The sequence below is a fragment of the Triturus cristatus genome, chromosome 2_1 (assembly GCF_964204655.1).
Source record: "Triturus cristatus chromosome 2_1, aTriCri1.1, whole genome shotgun sequence".
Classification (NCBI taxonomy): domain Eukaryota; kingdom Metazoa; phylum Chordata; class Amphibia; order Caudata; family Salamandridae; genus Triturus; species Triturus cristatus.
The window spans coordinates 63792292-63815989 of NC_140581.1; positions in this window are offsets into that span (position 1 = coordinate 63792292).

A 23698-nucleotide genomic window follows, 5' to 3' on the forward strand; every position below is an offset into this window, starting at 1 on the left:
TGCCCCCTGGTTTTCAGAGCTGCTAAGGGCTATGAAAAGCAGATGTAAGAGTCTTGAGAGACAGTGGAGAGTGGATTATGATAGTGCAGCTAAAACAATATATAAAAAATCGATTAAAGAAATGTATAAATCCACGAAGGAAGCGAGGAGAGATCATATAGCTAAATGTATTGAGAACGCCGATAAACCTGGCAAGGCTGCCTTTAACGTAATAAATGCGTTCCTTAAACCTCGTGAGCTGCTGACTGACGCACAACCTTCGGTGGAATTATGTGAGAAAATATCTCATTTTTTTACACCAAAATCCGTAAGGTCTATAATTCCTTTTTGGCTATCTTTGAAACAGTCAAATCAGACATAACTAAACGGAAAGTACCCATGCCCTCCTTCTCAGAATTCACTCAGATCTCACAGAAGGAGGCACTGGCAGCGCTCCAGGGTTGTAAGTCTGGCTCACCAGAGGACCACTGTCCTCTGAAACTGTGGAAAGTACTGGCTGACACTTAAATCCTGGTGTTGTCTGAAATTTGGAACACCTCACTCACTACCGGCATCTTTCCTGACTTATGGAAGCACGCCACTCTCCTCCCCATTAAGAAGAAACCCAATGTGGATGCAGGTGACTTGAATAATTACAGACCGATTTCTTTGCTGCCTGCACCAGCTAAGATGCTTGAAAAGATGGTGCAGAGACAGCTATCTAATTTTATTGAGAGTCATGATATCCTGCACGACACCCAATCTGGCTTCCAGGCTGGTTTCAGTCCTGAAACAGCACTGATAGAGGTGGCAGATTCGGTCAGGATGGCACTGGATTCAGGGGCATCAGCTATGCTGGTGCTCCTAGATCTTTCAGCTGCTTTTGTTATGGTGGACCATCTCATATTGGTCCAGCACCTCTCAGACATTGGGATACAGGATACTGTCCTGGAGTGGCTCAAATAGTTCCTCCATAAGCGCACGCAGAGGGTGGCGCTTTAACCGCATCAGTCCACTTGCATGCATTTTTGGTGTGGGGTCCCACAAGGGTCGGCATTGAGCCCTCTACTTTTAACATTTATCTGCCCCCCCTGTTCTCACTGATTGCCAACTGGGGGGTGAAGGCGATTTCCTACGCTGACGATACCCAGTTGGTATTTCCTTTTAAAGACCAGTCATGTGACTCTTGAGAATTTTAAGTGCTACCTAAAGGATATCGCTCAATGGATAACACCAAACTCAAGCTGAATGCGGACAAAACAGAGGTGTTGTTTTTTGGTAAAAATCCGCCACCCGTTACAGATCTTTGGTGGCAAGAGGAAATGGGCTGTCCTCCCATCCCTGCAGAGTGTGCAAAAAATCTGGGAGTTAAATGGCAGACGGATTTATCTTTTTCAGCTCAAATTCAGCAGGTGACAGGAGCATGTTTCAGCAGGCTGAGAAACCTGCGAAAAGTTTTACATCTTTTGTCTGAAAACCACCGGCGGGTCGTGGTCCATGCCATAGTAACGTCTCGTTTGGACTACGCACATGGGCTTTATCTGGGCCTACCGGCATACCAGATAAAGAAATTGCACATGGTTCAGATTGCGACTGCGAGATTTATCAAACGTGTTCCATTCAGACAACATATCTCTCCGCACCTGAAGGAACTGCACTGGCTGCCGGTCGCCAATAGAATCAAATTCAAGGCATTATCCCTATCTGAAGCATAGGCTAGGGGCATACAAGCAGGACTGTCTACTTAGGTCTAGCTCTCAGATCCTGCTATGTATCCCTTGAGTCAGGAAAGCACAGATGGGAGGTAGATCTTTCATGCTCAGGGCATCTATGACATGGAATGCCTTACCCAATGCCCTCCGTCAGATTACCTCGGAAACGCAATTTAGGAAAACAGCTAAAACATGGATTTTTAATCAAGATTAATCTCCCTGGACTCCTGTTTTACTGTAGGCTTTCCTACGCGCTAACTGTTGCTACAGCGAAGAGAGACCTCCGAGGAGGTAGCTGTTCGCGCTCTATAAATGGCAGTATTATTATTATTATGATTAGGTAGGCAATCTGAGCCCTCTGACGGGTCCGTGTCCTGTTGTATTAAACCCTAGTGACTACTCTCCCCATCCGTTGGATGGTGATGGGTTCTTACTGCCATTGTAGAACTTTTGATGATATAATTCCGCAAGTAGGCAGAGGGGACAGTTGTAGGCCTGGGCGTAGTTCGCGAAGTAGCACTTCGCGAAGCTACGCAAAGTGAAGTTCGCACTACGCGAGCTACGCGTAGCACTTCGCGAACTGCGTAGTACCTTGTTCGCACTGTGCCAGATGTCGTTTTCAATGATTGCACAGTGCGGACAAGCAACCGGCACTGTGCAATCATTGAAAACGGCATCTTGCACAGTGCGAACTGTAGTTTTCTGCTGCTCGAGTAGATTTTTACTCGAGCTTCAGCTTTCTCAACGCGAACTGGTAGTTTCTCATCGCGAGCGGTCGCGAGCATACGCGACCACTCGCAATGAGAAACCTGACCTCCTCGCGCTGGGAATCTCGCCGGGAGGTTTATTTTCCATGCTCGCGATCGCCAACTTGCAGTTGCTGATCGCGAACAAGGAAAAAGTCTCGCGGGGATGTCATTTTGCTTGCTCGCGGTCGCCAACTTGACGTTGAGGACCGCGAGCAAGCAAAAAATGACCGCAGCACTACGCAACACTACGCTACGCGTGTTCGCACTGTGCTACGTGCAGTTCGCGTAGTGCGAAGTAGCGCGAACTTCGCAAACTACGCGAGCGTAGCGTAGTGCTTTGCCCAGGCTTAGACAGTTGTTTCTTTCTCCTGGTCATTGAAATGCTTAAAAAGATACTCAACCCAAGTGGCTTCGGAGATGATAGAATTTATGCCAGAGTGGTTAGGCCGCTTTAGTTTATTTACTGTTTGCCAAAACTTAGCGCTGTTAACCTGGTTTGCATCATGGAGGAGCTTTGTCCATACTTCATTATCCTTAGCTCTTTTGTCGGCCCGTCTCCTCTGTTTTATCGATGTTTTTAATTCACGAAGCGAGCTTTGCAAACTCGAGTTGTTTGGTGATTTACAGAGCTGCCTTAAAGTTTGGTTTATAGATTGCTTTTGTTTTTTTAGACTGGACTTTTCACTGTTTTTGAAGGTACTGCTACATACCTCTGTTTTGGACTTGTCCTGTTTGCAAATTTTTTTCCAAGAGATAAGACACCCCTGTCTCAATTTTCCAATGGCGGGGCTAGGTTGTCTGCTCCATGATTATGTAGATCTTTAGCAGTAGAAGATATTTCCGCTATAATTTTTAAGTTGCATCTTATTCGTTTAAGGTTATTGGTTTCATCCAGCACAGTGGTTTTGCAAATTTCTAGTGAATGGTTTGAGCTTGCTTTAAGAGTCACCTCCTGTGGCATGTGATCGCTAAATTTGTTATGCCGATCTTAAAGGAGGCGATATTGTTAAACAGAATCAATGTTGCAAACGTAAAGTCTAAATGAGACGATGCGTTGGCCGAATGATACATTGCTGCTGGTGGAGTATCCTCCTTAAAGTAACCATTTAAAGTTCTCAAACTTAGATGCTCACGATCCTGGAGAAAGGTCCTGGCACTTCTCGCAGGTTTAATAATTTTTTATGAATCTTGCACCGGAATTCCCCATGCAGCTGATAGTTCCAACGTTTGGGCATCATCCTGGTCGTGTCCCAAAAGTTGCATATTAAAATCTCCACCCAGGATCATGTGGTCTATGTCCTTCTTTTCCATTACCCTCTTTAGCTCCAATGTCAGCTCCTTTGCTGCTTTCAATCTTTGTTTTAGGTGCACATAAACATTTATTATTATTACTTCCTGTGTTGTCTGGTTAAACCTGAGCTTTACTTTTATAGCCTAAATGCAGCTTGGAGATGTTATTTGAATCCTTATATGTGCAATCCCACCTATTTCAGTTATTGAGGCTAAGAGCAGTACCCGAACGACGACCAAAGTCAGATCCCTTTGTAGCTACAGTTAGATGCGACGAATAACCTTGCAGGCCGTAGGGCTTGTCTACCCAAGTCTCCTGAAGGAGTATTATATTGAAAGATTTCAAATAATTTAACATCTTGTGATCACTTGTTTTGGATGCTAATCCATTGATATTCCAGACGTAGATGTTAATTTTATCTCGCTTTGCTAAAGGTGACTGAAAGGCAGGCATGTGTTGTCAATTTGGGTGTACTGATGTTATGGTTCGCTGTATTCCCAAACAATTTTTAGTTGGGGAGTATATTATATCAGATTGTCCATAAGTTGGTATCAGTGCAATTTTCAAATTTGACTCAGTTGTGGTGCCTGGGGTTCTGCTCTTTGCTCTTTTTAACACTGAAGTGTTCTTCCTTCTTGGGCTATTTGCTTCATTTCTTAAGAAAGGAGTTGGATATAATAGTTTTGGAACTGGTTTCAGGATTATCCCCTAGCTTTGAAATCTATTTTTTTCCTGAATAATTCTACATGCCACCTCTACGGTGTTCCATTTTGCTTTTGTTACTTCAGTGCTTGGGGTTTTGTTGTTTGGCAGAAATTCTATTGACAGTAAATCTGAAGTTTGAATGTTGACTAAGCTTGGAGTAGAATGTAGGAGCCATAGCACGTTCCCTCTGTTTAAGGTGTCCACGGGGCCTCATGATTTATATTGAGGAGAAAAGATAATAGTATCGGTCTCCTCTGGCTGCGGTATTTCCAGAATCAGTGGTGGAAAGCTGTCCTTATTGATTACTATTTGGGCTGAAGGCCGAAAATGAACATCGTTGACATTGTTTGTTTTACGATGATATGTTTTGTAAATAATTAACGGTTGGTATGTTAGGGTTGTAGGAATTTATTGCATATTGGTGCATTGTTAATGAGTTATTCTCAAGGGTTGCGGGTGCTCTTTATGGCTGTCCTGCGGATCGGTGCCCAGGGTCAGTCAAATGGTTTGTATTCCTTCAATTAATGCTGTGTTTACTTTAGATGTTGTGAGTGACAATTGCATTATGTTGACCCTTACCGAGTTACTGCCCTGTTCAGAGGAGCTTGAAAATGGTCTACTATCAGGCGATCTCCTAATTGGTGCATGTCTAGCTTCCAGATTGTTGGTAGCACTTAAATGGAGCATGAGTAGCCCTTCTTTGTGACTGTGAAGTGTTAGATCTGGTAAACCGTTTCTTTGTACTGTCTACTTGTGTTTGAACACAGGAATTTGAAGTTTCCTTGCTGTTGAGATCAAATGTAGCTAGGCTTTCCTGAGGCTGGCTAACCAAGTGATGGGACTTGAAAATTGTTTTTTATTCCTTCCTTTCCTTTTATATTTATGACAGATTTTTACTGGCGGGATATTATTATCAAGTATTCCCATGTCGGTGTTAAACAAGGGCCCACTTCCACCTGTCAGATGTTCACTATTAGAAGGTGTCATCATCACTGGTTGAAGGTCCAATTTTATTTTATTCTCCATATTTGGGTCACTGGTCGCAGAGAGCTGAGTTGTAACTATTGGTTTCAGGACATGTAACATGTTACCTAATATTAATGGTAATGTTAGCAATTTGTCCACTATTGGGACACAGGAGCATTCTTGTTACAAAGGCTGTGTTTTAAAAGCCGCTTCTTGCACTCTTTTTATTAGTCCATTCCAATCAGCTAGCTTCCTATTAATCCCTGAATTGAAGTCGGCTAGGCTTTGAAGGACTGTGAGTTCAAGATCCAATTTGTGAGATTGATATTGCAGCGCGGCTGTTGAATATTGCAGGGCGCTTAATATTGCTGCCCAAATTGAATCTTTATTTGTATGCTCATTTTTACTTCTTTCTGAGCACAAGGTTTTTGAGGGGATATTTGGATAGTGGCTATATGAGGCGATTTATTCCTCCCACACTTGGGAGGCTAAAAAAGACATATCGTCATTGGAGGTTTGAAGATCTTCCTTTGGGGGCAACAAGCCAGGCCCTGTTTGTGATTTTACCAAGGGTTCGCCTGAAGCCGATGAAGCCACCAGAAACATTGAGTCTTCTACTTCAGCTTGTGTAGTTGGCAGGGATTGGGTTGAAGAGTTTTTTAATTGCGATACCTGCTGAGCTGTTGCTAGTGAGAGAGCTTGTTAGAGCTTTAAGTCAAGCCCTATGTCTATTCCCCCTTGTTGAATTGGAGCTTCGGTATTTTTGGCAAGGCAAGCCCCCACAGCTTGAGGACTCAGTGTTCGCTCGTTTTGACTGTCCTTCTGCTGAATGGATTGATGGTCCTGCTGGTGACTGTTGTGTTCCTTATTTGAACTTCACGTGTTTGACACATTTGATTCTTCGGGTGCCTCTTCAGCTGCTTGTGTTTCTTCATTATTTTGTCCAATGGAATTCTCATCCTCTTTGATGTTTTCGCTGTTTTTGTCTTGAGATTTTTCATTGGAGTGGATCAATACTACGGTTTGAGTTGTTAATGGTTGTGAGGTTTGATCTTGTGAGGGTTGAGAAGGTTGAAGAGCCCTTTTGGTTTGCCTCATGTGGAATATATTACCGTACCAGGGTCTTCCAGGAAGGAAAATTTGGGCTGGAAGGAACTAGGATTTCTCATTGGTGGTGTCCCTTCTATGTTGATTAGTTCTTGCCTAGCCTTGACAAGCCTTGGAATAGCCCCGACTCCCTTTCCTGTTACAGTTGGAAGATATTTTTCCCCTGGCTTGAGAGGCTTAAAAGGTTGTTGTTCATTGTACCATTAATTGTTCTGTTCAAAGACAGACTATTGTGGGGCCTAGGGCAAGGATGAGTACGAGGAGTCATGTTGGCTGTCTGATTGACTTGTGACTTCTCAAGTTTTTTGCGTTCTGTCTTTGTAGATGTCTGGGCTGTATGGGCCAGAGTCAAGTGGGCTGATATCACTACTCCTATTATTGCCCTCATTTTTCCGTTTTATTGCCTTAGATTGTGGTCTTGGTTTAGTAGGTGACTTCCTCACTCTGCCTGACCTCATGGTTCCCTATTCGCTGTTGTAACCACCTCGCACCTCACTACTTGAAAGAGGCTAGGGTATATCTTGAAAGATTTTGTCAGGTTTTGGCGCTGGGTGGCTTAGTAACAAGGTTGTTGTGTTTGTAGAAACCGAAGGTCAGACCAGGCCCGCCAGGTTGTCAAGTTTTTGTACCCTGTGAGCGGGTATGCAAACTCAAGCCTGTTCATCTGCACACCTTGCACCCCGGCTGGTGGATGACAGGCAAGCAGGCGGACTGCTCGGTACCAGGGCTACAGGCAAGACCCCCAGGCAGGCAGGAAGACAGGTTGGCAAGATGACTGTCCCAATTTGACAGTATGCCCACTTCTTAATCGCCTCCGCTCACCTCCCCTCTGCTCCCCATGTATTGGTGATCTTAGGGTGCCAGCCAGCTGATGTTCAGGGTGGGGTGGGGCTAAAGGGCTTGCAGTTTGATTTTAGTTGTGTGATTATAGGGGTTTGTGGTTACCATTGTAATTTCCAGCTGTAATGCAAAAGTATTTGGCATGCGAAGAGGGAGGAAGAAGGACTTACAACAGCTGGTCGGTCACGCAGGTCGGTCACGCTGCTCGCTTTTCACCGCTTTCACTGTTTTCACTATGGCAATCATCAGTCAAGAACCGTGGCTTGGAAGGTTGCATTCCAATGTGCTCCACAGCCGTGACTCTGCCTGCAGCCGCAGCCGCCTCTCGCTGCCTCTCGCCTCTCATAGCCTGATCCCCTCAGCTGGCCCAGCCCACAGGCAACCCTGCAGCTGGGTGTAAATGCCTAATGGAGTGGGTGTGAAACGGGTGTGAAACACCATTCTTGCTCGCTGGGCTGTCAGTCATCAGGCTCTGAGTGAGCGGCTGGAAGAGAAAACTGCCCAATATTCCTGTTTTTTTGGGGGGGGGGGGTATTTTCTCGGCTCCCTTCTCGGCTCCTTCGTGGCTCCCTTGCTGCCTCCTTCACACTTGGTCGCTCAGTGCTGGCTCAATGCTGGCTCAAAATGATGGAAAACCCACGGAGGAGATGCTTGCCTATGGTCTTTAGACCTTTCCCTGATCTTCAGACCTTGCAAGTCAGGCATGTAAACCATAAATACGGTTTGGATCGCCAAACTAATTTGGATCTTGCAGAGCATCTTAAGCCAGACATTTCACTTTGACCTGATAATCCTCACAATGTCAAGCCACTTATTAAGGTGTTTTGGATGCATTATGTTTCTTTGCCACTGGGACATTTCAATTAAATTGCAACATCAGGTTGAATGTCCTCTATTGAAGCACATTGGCACATACATCAAGTTTCCACAACATTACAATTTGGCCAATCTGAAAGCAGATTTATTTGGACTTGGTCACATTCCCAATGTAATCGGATCAATAGATGGCACACACATTGGCTTGGTTCCACCACGTGACAGTGAGCAGGTGTACGTTACCCAAATCTGTGCTAAGTTCCCAGGATCTGCACATGATTCCTTCATACTACAGAACAGCAGCATTCCACAAGCAAGACACTTTGCACAACCAATGGAAGTGTCTGGCCTTATTTCTAAGGTGCATCTGTTTCTGATGCGTTGGTTGTAGTAGCTAATGTGTATGATATGTTCCACCACCAGTATGGGAATTGTGACCAAAGCAAGTGTAATGTGTGCCACTGCAATGTCTAGGGCTTGGATGTAGTAACTAACATGTTGTGCTCTGTAGTTTGGGGTTAATGTGTGATGTCACTGAACTTACTTTGGAACCTTGCACCTAATGCCGGACAATCTTGATTGATTATAACCTGTCGAGAGAAGGGTGCAGGAGACATCTCAACTTCTACCATGTCATGTTTTTGTGACAGTGACCTATGTTTCAGCAACACTGCCTGACTGAGTAAAGATTACTTATGATTTAAACTTCTTACACCATCTCAAAGTCTGAATTCAATGTTGGTCTAAAGTTTGTACGAGGCCATGCACCTTAATGTCCATCATTAATATACTTAGTAAAGAATGCATCATTCATCTAATTTTCAAGATTAAGGGGTCTATTATGATGTAGGGTGGATCGCCACCGCCATGCGGGTGATGGTGATCCGCCCTACATCATACCCCGCCCAGCACCCATTTCCCCCACCATATAAGTATGGCAGGGGGGACCCCGGTGGACGGAAAGTCATATTAGGATGGCAGTGGGAAGCAGCCTTTCCGTGGTGGGAAAGGCATGTAGTTGCCTCAGTGTGGGGCTGGTTGCTGGCCCCTAGGATATTGGATGAGTGGGGAGGGCACATGGGGGGTACCTATGGTACCCCCTAGCATTTGCATGGATGACATAGCAGGCACTTTGTGCATGCAAATGCGCACATGCTTTTTTGTATTGCGCGGGTGCTGCTGACAGCACCGCCCGCTGCAATACAAAAAATATGGGATGTGCCTGCCAGTGTGGCGGGCGCATCCTAATTGCCCATGCGGGACTGCAGCATCCTCAGTGGGTGGTCCCATTTCCCGGGGCGATGGCGGGAAGACAAAGTCGGCCCGCCAACATAATAGACCCCGACGTTTCCGTGGTGCTGGTGGCATTGCATCATGATTTTGTGATGTTCAGATCATACTACACCCCCATGATCTGTTGTGAAATTAGAGGATTGGAAACATGTTGAAGTGATGGATATTTATTACATGCAAAAAACTGAAGATTCGGGGGTCATACACAGTGTACAAGAGTAAATTGGGATATATGTGATAACAAAACATTGCGTGCTAAGGACAACTTTTATGGTGATTGATAACATTGGAGTGGAGTTCATGTTGTCAGTACCAATGTCCAACTTGCTCCCCACATCAGGGCTAGGAGTGGAGTCCAAGGACATTCAACAGAGTGGAGGTGTTATAAGCCCACAAACAGACATCATGGTAAAGGTGGACCACTGGCAGAACTTGAGGTATTGGAAATCTTCCTTCCTTGATTCTTGGGTGGACGTCCCCTCTTCATGACTTGGGTGGGTTCTGGGGTTGCTGAATCTTGGGTGTCTGCAGACTGTCCTCATCTGATGGACCATCACATCACATATTCTTGATGTTGAGGGCTGTGATGTGCTTTGACCAGAGGATGTTGTAAATGTAGGTGGGAAAAACTGACAGAGGTTGGTAATGATGTCCCACAGAACACTAACCAAAGAGGCCACCTCTATGCGCAACCCAGATATTTCATTTTGAATGGCCTGCAGCCTCTGGTTGCTGGACTGGTGCAGCTTCATCATTTCGTCAGTACAGAGACTACCTAGCCCAACACCCTATGGCAGTCCTCGTAAAAACCCATGACTTGTGCAAGGGCAGCCTTGCCATTCCGATCCTCAGTGGCCTCAGCTGAGCACTAGGGGTGGGCGGAATTTGCGGAATTAACCTTCGCAAATTATCGCGAGAATGTTTAAAATTATCGCAAACAAGCAGAAATATCGCGAAGATGCGGAAGGTTTTTTCCGGCATGTTCGCGCGATTTTCTGCATGGTTGCGGGTCGCCAACTTACCCATGTGGCTGCTTGCGGGCGCGGCCATCTTGTTTTGAGTTGTTCTCGCGGTGCATGATCGCGAGAAGAAAGACGTGATCGCGCGACGCATGACGTCACTGCGGGCGCGAACTGTCGCGAGACAGCGCAAATGGCTAAAAACAATACAACATCTCATGGAGAACGCGACCGGATCAAGAAAACTTGTCGGCGAACGCAGGGAATCAGGTAAGGCGATCGCGCGCGCGCGAGAATGTATCATTTTACAGCGCGAGCAAGAAACAAATTATCGCCAAGCTGCGGAAACCGGAATTTTTGACATCTTCGCGCTCTCCGCGGAACGCAAAAATGTCAAAATATCGCAATTTCCGCGAACGGAACGAAATTTTTGCCCAGGCCTACTGAGCACACTGTACGTCTCCTTCCACCATGTCTGGCAACACTGGCCCTTGCCCTTGCTTAACTGTTGAGCAAAGTATAGGCACATTTGTACTAGGAGCACTGGTTGTGGCTCGTGCTGCACTAGCTGTGGTAGTTGTAGGTGTGCACCCAGTGACACCAACTGAATCAATCTGATCAGCAGTCTGGTTGTCAATCTTCTCAGGGGTGTCAAATGGGTTGGGCACACTTCTACTCAAACCACATCTGGCTCTACCGGCCATTGCCCTTGAACAGGACTGCAAATTGCCACTCAATCCAGCCTCCTCAGTGTCTGTGGTGGTGTCAGCCACCTCAGGAGGTTGGACTGGTGAGCTAAGTATGGGTCTGCCTATGTTAGATGCATTTTTTTGTGGATATTGATGTACCAGCTGTGGGGGTTGGAGCTATGGGCCCAATGAGATAAACCAAATGTGTCTGGCTAAGCTGTCCAGAAATGCCAGCAGTGTCATCATTGCCCACGTCTGGGAGGTTAGGGTAATCACTGAGAGATTCTCAGGAATGTTCTGGGTTTGTTGTTTGTTGCTCCATAGCCTGGCTCAGAAGTGCAGCAATGGTGTCATCATCTCTGAAAAGATAACACAACTATTAGGTTTAATGTCATTGGTATTTAAAGGTGAAAATATACTACCTTTCATCTTTGATGTGTGACATTGCAAGAGGCAACTGCCACAGCGGGAGACATCCATTACAACGCGGTCTTTATTCAGCGATAAGTTGACAATGTTGTCATTACAACGCAAGTTGTTACAACAACTTGCGCTGGATGGCGCTATGCACTAAGGAATAGTATGATTTACTATTCCAACACCTTCCCTACTGTTACGTAGGCTGGAGTTGAAATAGTAAATCATACTATTCCTAAGTCCAGCGCCTCTAACGCAAGTCGCTGTAACGAATTGTGTTATAATGACCATGTTGCAAATGTATCGTGGTGTAAAGACCACGTTGTAACTTCATACATTCACCACAGCAGATTTCACCAACATTTGTGGGACTTATACAACAAATGCTCTGTCCTCATTACATTGACTTTAGTGAGGTATGTCAAAATCTATTATCCCTCTGAAAGGGCAGGTTACTCCCTGCAATGATGGGACACACTTAATGATTTTGCGTCTTGTGTATCTTGACTCAATGTTACTTACAGACACACAATTTTTGGTGAATGAGTACATATTAGTTTACATGTGATTTATTTTGCACTAACTGTTCTTTTGTTTATTTGCCACCAAACATATGTCCTGATTTGTGTCCTTTTCTTTTGAGAGGGACTGTTGTAGAGAGGTAGTAGTGTTAACTAAGAATCTGACTTCTGAAGTGTTGATCATCATTGAGGCACATTTTTGGACATATATTTTTTCACAGACATGTATTTTTTTTCACAGACATGTCATGGGGTAACAACACAATTGTCATATATATCCAGATTCTGGTCCTGTTGGTATCACATATTTTGTCATTTAAAAAAATAGATGTTGGCATGCTCATGTCTCCGGGACACACATAGGTCACACATTTGCATGCTGACATTCTTCTATGTTAATCAGCTCAAGAACATGCATTGATGAATGAGTCTACGATTGGCATAGTGATGTCTGCCATTTGCAATTGTTGACCAATGATAACCAGACATGATGCTGTATAGTGACAAATAATTGAGTTTATATGTAAGTTCACAATGTGGTGTATGACATGTGGTATACTGCACTACATCTTGTATAATGAAAGATGGACATCCTAAATGTTACAGAGTGTGGAGTTTTAATTTGGAACATTTGCCTAGATACATTTGGAAATGTAGTGCACATGCTTAAATGCAGTCCCTTATTCTTGTTTTTTTTAACAAACTTTATTGAGACCCATGTGGCATTATATATTGTCAATAATTATGCATACAGTAATTTTTCTGTTATCAGACATAACTGTAACATATTTTCTTATATAAGATGACTGTTGATCACGTGCAGTAATGTTGTGTGAACTTGGTTATGCAAATTGCAGCAACTTATACATGTTCATTTTCAGGATATTTCCAGCATTAATAAGAAAGACGCCGTTGTTGCTCAAACATTTTTAACATCAACTACCCAAACTGCCCCTCCCCTCCTGCCTCCCCCCTCTCCTGGTCTAAGAGTATCTATTTAAGTTATTTGTCTAATCAGATTATGCAAGCATTACTGATTGTCCTATGGTATCTGAGATCTGTATTCTTTTAATCAGTGTCTATGTCGGTGTGGACTCGCTTCTAGTCATTATGGTATTGGGCTATTATGCTCTATCTTGTGTGGATATTAGATCCACACTCTTGAAGTCCTCCATCAGGATGTCCCATTCGATCGAAATAGGTTGCTTACATAGCCCCCTAGCCTCTGCACGGCAAAGAGCTGTGCTCTCCGCACCTCCCCACTGCATTACCTCCTCCTGCCACTCGGCTAATGTGGGGCACCTAGGGGATTTCCATCTTTTAGTGAGGGATCGCGCTGCTAGTATTAGAGCGAGGTCCAGGAAGCACTGCTGTACTTTTAGCGCTTTAGTGCGTTTACGGAGACCCAAGAGACAGCCCAGGATGCCATCCTGGACTGTGACATGAGTAGATTCTGCAAGGGAGTGTCGTATTCCACTCCAATAGGCTTGTATGTGTGGGCAGGTCCATAGCATGTGATTAAAATCTGCCTCAGCCATCGGGGACAATTATGTTGGACCTCCGTGAACATGCGATGTATTCTCTGCGGGGTTAAATATGCTCTGTGTAACACCATGGTTTGAATAAAATTCAGCCTAACATTACGGGACACCCTTTTTGGATGTTCAAGTATCTTCGCCCAGGTTTTATCAGTCATAACTGTGCCTATGTCTGCCTCCCATTGAGTTCTGAGAGACACAAGTGGAAGTGCCACATGCATCCTAATGCCTCTATACAGCCATCTGATTAGGTGACTCCCATTCCCCATGTAGTATAGTAGGTGTACAAGTTTGTGTTGTGGGTGTTCCGTGCGCTGTGGTGCCCATGTGGTTCGAATGTAATGGGTTGCTGTTGCATGCAGTAGATACAGACGCTCGGGTGCTCCGGTAGTCTGTATAAAGGTGGCATGGTCTAGGAGGTAACCCTCTTCAAAGAAAGCTCCAATTTCTTCCACCCCGGCCTCAACCCAGTCTTGTATTCTAGTCTTTGTAAGTCTACCGCCCGGGGTGGGGATTCCCAATAGTGCAATATTAGAAGAGTAAGGGGTAGCAGCTGATGTGTAGTGTATAGCCATCTTCCGGCATTGGAGTGCTGTCTTAAGTAGTGGAGGTGTAACCAATTTCTAGTAAGTTTCTCCCCGCTGTCCAAAAGGACAGCCACTGAAGCTGACTAGCTAGGTAATAAGCCTTGAAGTCAGGGACACCCAGAACTCCTCGGTGGGATTCTAGTTGTAGCTTCTGTAGGCTCATCCTCCTGCGGCCTGTCGCCCAGACAAGCTCCACTAACATAGTGTTTAGGGTATGAAATACAGCTGGTGGAATCACTATAGTTAAATTTACGAAAAAGTACAGCAACCGCGGTAACACCACCGTCTTAGAGATGGCGATGCGGCCCATCACAGAGAGGGGCAGAGAAGTCCACAAGGCCACACTGGAACGGAGAGCCGTATTGGCTCTCATGAGATTATCATCTAATTGGTCCGCCTGTGATCTGTATACCTATATTCCAAGATATTTAAATGTGGTGGGGGATATTGGAAACATGTATCTGCCGAAGGACATCTCTTCTGGGCGAGGACTGTCTTGGAAGAAAAAAAGTAGGATTTCCTCGAGTTAATTGCAAGACCAGAGGCCTTTTCAAAGGTGGCAAGAAGGGTTGGGAGAGGCTCCATCTCGGCCGTTAAATCTCGAAGGTATAATAGGATATCATCAGCATATAAGGACGTGAGGTGAATTGTCCCATCGATAGGTATTCCTACCCGATCTGAGAATCGGCGTAGAGCAATTGCAAGGGGTTCAAGCGCTAACACGAACAACAGGGGGGACAGGGGGCATCCCTGCCGAGTACCCCTGTGGATCGTGTATTCACGTGAGATGTATTGTCCCGTGCGGGCCCTGGCCGTAGAAGAGGTGTATAGTAGCCGCACCCATTTGAGATATGCATCTGGTAAGCCAAAGCATCGCAGGGCCGCGAACATGTAGTCCCAAGTAATGGAATCAAAACCCTGACGGAGATCCAGGGCTAAACAGCCCACGGTTGGATACTCCGCTGGGATAGTGTCCATTACATAGTGGAGCCTTCTAATGTTGAAGGACGTGTTGGGATTTGGTAGGAACCCGTTTTGGTCATTTTGAATAAGCGGATTTAGATACGGCTGTATACGATTTGCGCGTGCCTTACTTACGATTTTATATTCTGTTGCCAAAAGGGATAGTGGTCTATAGTTGGAGATATCTGTGCTGTCTCGGCCAGGCTTGGGTATGGAAGTAACAAGTGCCTGCATGTTAGATTGAGGTAGGTGACCGATTTCCAAGGCTGTTCTATACACCTCTTCTAATTTAGGATCTAACGCATCAGAGTAGGTTTGATAGAATTATATGGGCAATCCATCAAGTCTGGGTGCTTTGTTACGATTGGGGCCTTTGATGGCTATTTTGATTTCCTGTTGCATGATGGGGTCAGCTAAGACATCTAGTACGTCAGGTGGTAAAGAGGGGATTGTAAGGTCATTGAGGAATTACTCTATAGTGTTATCTGCATTGTGGATTGGGGCTGCATAGAGGTTACTTAGGTATGTACAGAACGCTTCATTTATGTCTTGCTGCGTATGAACTGATTCACCAGTTGGGGTGTTAATATGTGTAATGTTTGGTGGTTTCGGTCTATCCTGTACTATGCGCGCTAATAACATTCCCGCCCTATCCACCTCCGTATGTTTTAGCTGTGTGAAGGTCCTATAGTCGATTATTCATAGCGTTTCTAGCGCTTCAGCATGGCTAATACGAGCATTCTGTAGTGCCTCACGTTCGCTTGGATCTGTCACTGCTTCCTGTTCTAAAGTGGACATTGAGTTTTCAATTCTAACCAGACTCTGGTGCGTTTCGTGTCTGGCTCCCACTAGCTGTCCAATTGCAGTCCCCCTTACCACCACTTTGCGAGCGTCCCAATCTATGAGGTTCATGGTAGCCGTGTTCCAGTTTTCAGACATGTAATTAGTGATAGTATTGGCAATCTTTTCCCGGAACGGACCATCTTCTAATAGCTGGGGTCTCAGTTTTCAGGTAGGCACTGGGGTCGGCACAATACCCCAATGAATTGTAAGTTCAAGAGGATTGTGATCTGAGAGAGTTTTAGCTAAATAAGTGGATCAGCTTGCTTGTGTAATAATGGTGTTGGAGCATATAAATCTATCTATCCTAGTATGGAGTTAATGGACAGGCGAGTAGAATGATTATTCCTTGTGTGTAGGGTACAGTCTCCTCCACATGTCAGATAGGCCCCACCCCTCCAGCCAGGACTTCAACAGATCTGCCAATTTACCGGTGAGGGCACCTTGCAAAGGTGGGTGTGATCTGTCTAGTGCCTTATACAGCACCGCGTTGCAGTCCCCTCCCAAGATCCATGGGATAGTATCCCATCCAGCCAGTGCCACACCTAATCGTTGGAAGAATTTGTCTTGGTTGACATTCGGGGCATATATACTTCCCAAAACTACAGTCTTGCCATCTAAAGTGCCCAGCAATAAGACGTATCTGCCTTGGTCATCGAAGCGTCTCTCTATTTCTTTAAAGGGAACCCCATGACGAATTCTGATAGCCGTACCTCTAGCAAATGCTGAGTAATTGGTGGATATCAGCTGCCCATGTCATTTTCTCCGGGTTTTCTGGGCTTCTGCATCAGTGAGATGAGATTCCTGGAGGAATACTATGTGGGCCTGTCATCTAAGTAGGTATGCATGTACTCAGTGCCTTTTCTTAACCGCACCTAATCCCCGCACATTCCAGGTTAACAGGTTATAGTAGTCTACAGTAGTATGGTCTCTAGGCATGTGACAAGTTGCAAGGTGGTGTTCTCCGGGTCGTAGAGCACGTTAGTTACCTTAGACCAGGAGTTCCCGTTCCCCAGAATAAGAATACTTTTCGGTGCAGCCTGTAAACTGTGCTGGGCCCAACAATAATTACTAACATACAAACTACAAATAACGGTGCGTAAGCTACGTGGGGTACCACTGCCACTGTTCACACTGTGGAATATGTACTTTATAAGTCCTAGGGGCTCAACAGAGCCCAGGGGGGAAGAATTACACGTATTACATCAGCCATTTACCAATATTATTCTTTAGCTCATTAGGCAGTCACCAATTGAGGCCTGTCTGTCTACAGCGATGTATACCACTTCTAGGCAATCGACATTGTATATATCATACATTAATCATAGTAAGAAGTGACAATTTAAGTCTGATCTTGGCACAGTAGCAATTGTTAAAGCCATAGAAAAAACAAGGGGGATATCAGAGTCAAGAGGTCAAAGGTATGCGGCCCACCGTGTGCCTGGTATTGTCGTCAAGTCTAACATGTGGACTTAGTCCTCCGTAATGAGTGTCTTGATTTAGTTGTCCACTAATTCGTCAACTGACTGAGGAGTAACAGAGGGGAACAGAGTGATACTGTGTTCAGAGTCCGAATGCTGGGTACTTTCCTCAGAGTCAGAGGTGATCTTAGAGGTAGTGGCCCTAAATGAACCTGCTATAGCCAGAGCTCCTTCTTTGTCCTTTCGTTGCTGTTCCAGGGTTGAGCCGATGCCGCTTTTACCCTGAGTGCTTTTCAGTGTCCGTCGGTTGATCTGTCTCTGTGGTTTGCCAGTGACCTGAGTCAATGGTGCTGATTGCCCGCTCTGAGTCAGGTCTGTGTTCATTACTTCCAGTCATTCCTCAGCATCACTTGGGCTGTCAAAGAAGTAGGTTTTCTTATCATGACTGATCTTTAGTCGGGCTGGGAACAGCAGGACGTACTTGAGTTGGGCTGCCCTTAGTTTTTTATTTACAGCTTGATAAGAGGACCGTTGTCTTTGTACTAGCATCGTACAGCAAGATGCGGTGATTTTCATATTGAATCATTGTTTTGTCCCTTGCTTTTTGTAAGAGGACATCACGGTCTCTGTAATTCAATATCTTGATGATCAGTGGTCGTGGAGGCGCGCCAAGTTTCGGTGCCCCTGTGGGGATCTGGTGTGCTCGTTCCACACAGAAATATGGAGAGAGGCCTTCGGGGGCTACATATTCCTTCAGCCATTCTTCCATAAAGTCTGCCACTTTGGTGCCTTCCCTGCGTTCTGGAAGGCCAATTATGCGTATTTTGTTAATTCTATTGCGGCACTCGGCATCTTCCACCCGATCCTGCAGGCTAGAAACTTGCTGTTGAAGCTGTTGTATTTGTGTGGAGTTTAATGTGATTTGAGGTACGAGATCCTGTAGGGTTCGGTCATGTTCTCGAACTGACTCCGCCAGCTTCCCATGATCTGCTTTAAGTAGTGTAAATCCTGACGTGAGAGTTCCTATTTGTTGCTCTAGCACTAACCTGGATTCCTGGATTTTTTTAAGAATTAAGGGGCATATTATCAAGACAGTTGATAAAATTATCGCCGCTTTAAATGGCGATAATGGCTTGATAATATGATCTATGGAATTCCAATTGAAGCCCATGTTAGATGTGAAGGACATCTAACCTGAGCTTCAATTGGACTTCCATAGAGCATAGAAGTCCATGTAGCAGACAGTCAGTCTGCTGTGTAGTTGACACACAGGGCATTTTGTAAGACCAATTCTAGTTTGATATTTGCTGTATGCATGACACATGTACCAGTGTTTCTGAATCATTGTGTTGATCCATGTTGTCCAACTCAGTATTTCCCCTTCACCCTACCTGTTATGTAAGTAATGAACTGAGGTATATTTTAGACACTATTTAAGTTGTGGAGTTATTGTGTGACTATCATATGATCCTTGATCTATCAGGAGTCACCAGGCTTTCAATAATTTTGGCCCTTGTTTCGCATTTACTAACCAAAGTTGCTGCACTCTTCTATTTTAACAACATTTTATGCTCTTCCAATAGCTGATGTCAGATTGCTTTGTTTTGTTTATGAATGCCCTCAGTCTTGATGCTTACCCTGCTTGTCTAATGTTCAAAGGGTAACTAGTCATAATATCGAAAAAAAAATATCAACTGGACAGAATATCGAGTTTTTTATATCGAATGGACAGAATATCGAATTTCAAAAACATAGTGGTGCAGAATATCGAAATGCAGGTAAGAAATATCGATTTCCACAATATCGAAGTTAGTAATATTGATTTTTGTTATTGTTTTAAGTGTTAGTATATGTGTTAAATGTATGTAATATTTTTGTAATATAAATTTGAATTTTGTAAAACTTATGGATATATGTCAATTAATTTTTATGCCATTTAATTCTGTAGCGGGTTGTGGGTTTATAGGGGAATAGGGTGGGAAGTAATTTAGTTATGATATATATTTTTAGCATTATTTAGAATTAATTCATTATATGTTAAATATTTTTTGTGTAACTTAATTCTGTAGCGGGTTTTGGGTTTACAGGAGAAGAGGGTGGGAAGTAATTTAATTTAAATCAATTAATTCCTTTTTTTTACTTAATACATTAATATTTACTAATTTATATTGCTAAATAAGTTAATTAATTTATCAATAAATAATTATAAATTTATTGATAACAATTACTAATTATTTGGTAATTATGTTAATTGTGTATTTTTTATTAATTAGTAATTAATTAGATATTGATTATTAACAATTGATTTGTAAATATGTTTATTTTGTACTTTTTTTTCAGTGGGTTGAGGGTTGATAGGGGAGTAGGGTAGGGAATACGTTATTTTTAATTTAATTTGTATTTTGTGTTATATTATAATTTTTTTAAGTTGTTTTATAGTGTTAATTGTGTGAATTAATTTAGATTTGATCATTATTAATTATATTGTTAATTGTAATTAGTTAATTAATTAATTGTAAATTAATTATGTTAATGTATTAGTATATTACAATATTGTAGGTAATGTTTATAGGGGAGAATGGTGGGAGGTTAAATAATTAAAAAAAAAATGTTAATTGTTAATTAATGTTAATTACATTGCAGGAGTGGGTATATTAAATTTTTACCCTCCCGCTATCCGACACTTTCCCTACTGTTGCACTCACTGGAGTGGGAATAGTAATTTTTACCCACCCGCTAGCCAACACTTTCCCCACTGTTTCACTCACTGGAGTGGTAATAGTAATTTTTACCCTCCCGCTATCCAACGTTTTCCCTACTGTTGCACTCACGGGAGAGGGAATAGAAATTTGTACCCTCCCGCTATCCAATGCTTTCCCTACTGTTGCACTCACTGGAGTGGGAATAGTAATTTTTACCCACCGGCTATCCAATGCTTTCCCTACTGTTGCACTCACTGGAGTGGGAATAGTATTTGTTACCCTCCCGCTATCCAACGCTTTCCCTACTGTTGCACTCACTGGAGTGGGAATAGTAATTTTTACCCACCCTCTAACCACTGCTTTCCCTACTGTTGCATTCACTGGAGTGGAAATAGTAATTTTTACCCCTACGCTATCAAACACTTTCCCTACTGTGGCACTCACTGGAGTGGGAATAGTAATTTTTACCCTCCTGCTATCCAACACGTTCCCTACTGTACCACTTGTTGGAGTGGAAATAGTAATTTTAGCTTTTACGCTATGCAATCTTTTCAGTATTGTTATATTTATTGTAGTGTAAAAATAATAATAATAATGTTTTAACTTATTATATATAATTTATTTGTATATTTACATTATAGATTTATTCATTATATATATATATATATATATATATATATATATATATATATATATATATATATATATATATATATATATATGTATATATATATATGTTATTATATTTAGAAATATCTTTTAACATTTAATTATTAAAAATATTGATTGTTTTTTAATATTATTGAGTTAATCAACATGTAAGAAAAAATAAAAATGTATGTCTATTTTTTTTAACTTACATTTATGTTTTATTTTTAAGGTTATTTAAGTATGTTTAAGTATGTTTTCCTTAATTATATTTATTCTTTCATGAATTTTACATTACTTTTAAGACATTTAAAAAAGTCAATATTTTAGCAAACTATAATATTTACAACAATATTTAGGATTTTATATTTTTGTACGTACCTGTTTGTAGATAAGAATTCGATAATCTGGTAGTCCATATTTTGGCACCAATATTTTTGTAGGTCGATATTTAGCTCCTCGATATTCTGTCAGTGATTAATTCAAACAGTGTCTAATTGCCTCCTCCACAGGGGAGGATAGGGAGTTTCTTGTGGCCTTCCATTCCTACTTGGCAAATGCATGTCCGTTAAGCTAAGAGGCCTGAGTGCAGGATTGTATAAACCTGATGTAGTTCTCACATATGGTCGCAAGACCTTCGTTATGCAGGTCATAGAAACATGTGGTTGAAACACATTCATTGTTTTACACAGTCATCCTTCCTAACTTTGAAGATATCGCACATCGGTGTTCTGACTTCTTAGACCTAATAAATATGTTTTTTTTTACATATGATTTCTGTCATGGAAGTGACTTGTACTTGTTTGCTGTGTTTATGTTGGTTCAGCGTTTCATTCATTTGAGAGTTCACTGTGTGTTTAGTCTATCCATGTTGTGGCTGTTCCTAAAGAAGGGTCTCCTATTCCTATTTCTACTGTTCAACTATGATGCATCAGATATGGGCCACCTTGAGGAACAGATACTTCAATTGTGGCATGACAGGATGCTTCAGATATTTAACAACATGGATTTTGAGAGAACTGCAGCATGTGTTCCACTGTGCGTGTATGTGAGTGTATATATATATTTAAATATTTTCTTTTTTTCCACAATGTATTCCGACCAAGTTCGATGCACTCAATAGCTGGTGCTCAGCATGGGAACCTGATACTTGCCCTAAATTCCACTTTCAACACCAACGGCGCGGCAATCTGGAGTAAGTTTTGGATGAATTTATTTGGCAATACTCAACCAACGCATTTCAGCCCTCTCACAGCTTCCGTGATACCATGAGCAAAGCTGTGAGAGGACTGAAACGCGTTGGTTGAGTATTGCCAAATAAACTCATCCAAACTTTACTGCGGAGTGCCGCATCGTTTGTGTTATATATATATATAGACCTCCCATGGGCTTGTTTTTTATTGAGGTGTGTAAAGAGAGGTGTAAAAAGGGACGTGACCTCCCATCTCCTCTCTGAAACGCAGCCCTGTAGTGCTTACTGGAGGTACCTAGTGGGCTAGTTAGGCCCCATGAAACCTCAGGATTCAAGAAGACTTAATACCCCAACTTAAAAAGGGCCACGGGCGCGTTCGGAAACTTGTCACATCAGGCCCCACACCCTCCCTTCACATCTGTGCAAACAGGCCATCTGGGCACGTTGCAAGTTGGGGGATTAAGTCCCCTTGAATCCTGAGGGTTCCTTGGGTCCAACTAGCCCACCAGGTACCTCCAGTAAGCGCCACAGAGATGCGTTGTAGAGAAAGGTAAAAAGGGGCATGGCCTTGCAACACCTCTCTGTAAAGCAGCTCTGTGGTGCTTAGTTGGTACCCATGTACCCTCAGGATTTAAGGGGAATTAATCCCCCCAACTTAAAACCCACCAGGGGGCATGTTTGCACAGTGGTGAACGGAGGGAGAGGGCCTGAAGTGACATGTGTGTACTTATCTAATCACTCCGCCAAAACTCAAGCACTTATAAATTCCCCATGCACTCTACTTGCAGAACTCTAATCATCCATTCACTACCTATGCACTCATGCAATGACCAATGCACTAACTCATGCACTGCTACAATACCCTGAGCACTACCGATGCAGTCCGGCCATTGCCCTGTAACTACACATGCACTCCTCCAATCAGCCAGCGAGCACCATGTACTTATCCAATCACTCTGCCAAAATCCAAGCACTTATGAATTCACCATGCACTCTCCATGCAGCACACTAATGATCCAGTGAGCACCCATGTACTTATTCAATGACCTTAGCACTAACACATGCACAGCTATAATCCCCTGAGCACTACCGATGCAGTTCAGCCATCTCCTTGTCAATAACCATGTACTCCATCAATCACCCAGCGAGATCCATGTCCTTATCTAATCACTGCGCCAAAACACAAGCACCTATAAATTAACAATGCACTCTCCTTGCAGTACTCTAATCATCCAGTCACTACCCATGTACTCATGCAATGACCCAGGCACTAACACGCGCACTGCTACAATCCCCTGAGCACTAACTATGCAGTCTAGCCATCTCCTTGTCACTACCCATGCACTCATCCAATCCCCCAGCCAGTTCCATGTCCTTATCTAAACACTGTGCCAACACACAAGCACTAGTATATTCACCATGCACTCTCCTTGCAGTACTCTAATCATCCAGTCTCTACCCAAGTACTCATACAATGACCCATGCACTAACAGATGCACTGCTACTATCCCCTGACCACTACTGATGCAGTCCAGCCATCTCCTTGTCATTACCCGTGCACTCCTTCAATCACCCAGCCAGTTCCATATCCTTATCTAATCACTGCGCCAAAACACAAGCACTTACAAATTCACCATGCACTCTCCTTGCAGTACTCTAATCATCCAGTCAGTACCCATGTACTTTTGCAATGACCCAAGCACTTAAACATGCACTGCTACAATGCCCTGAGCACTATTGATGCAGTCCAGCCAACTCCTTGT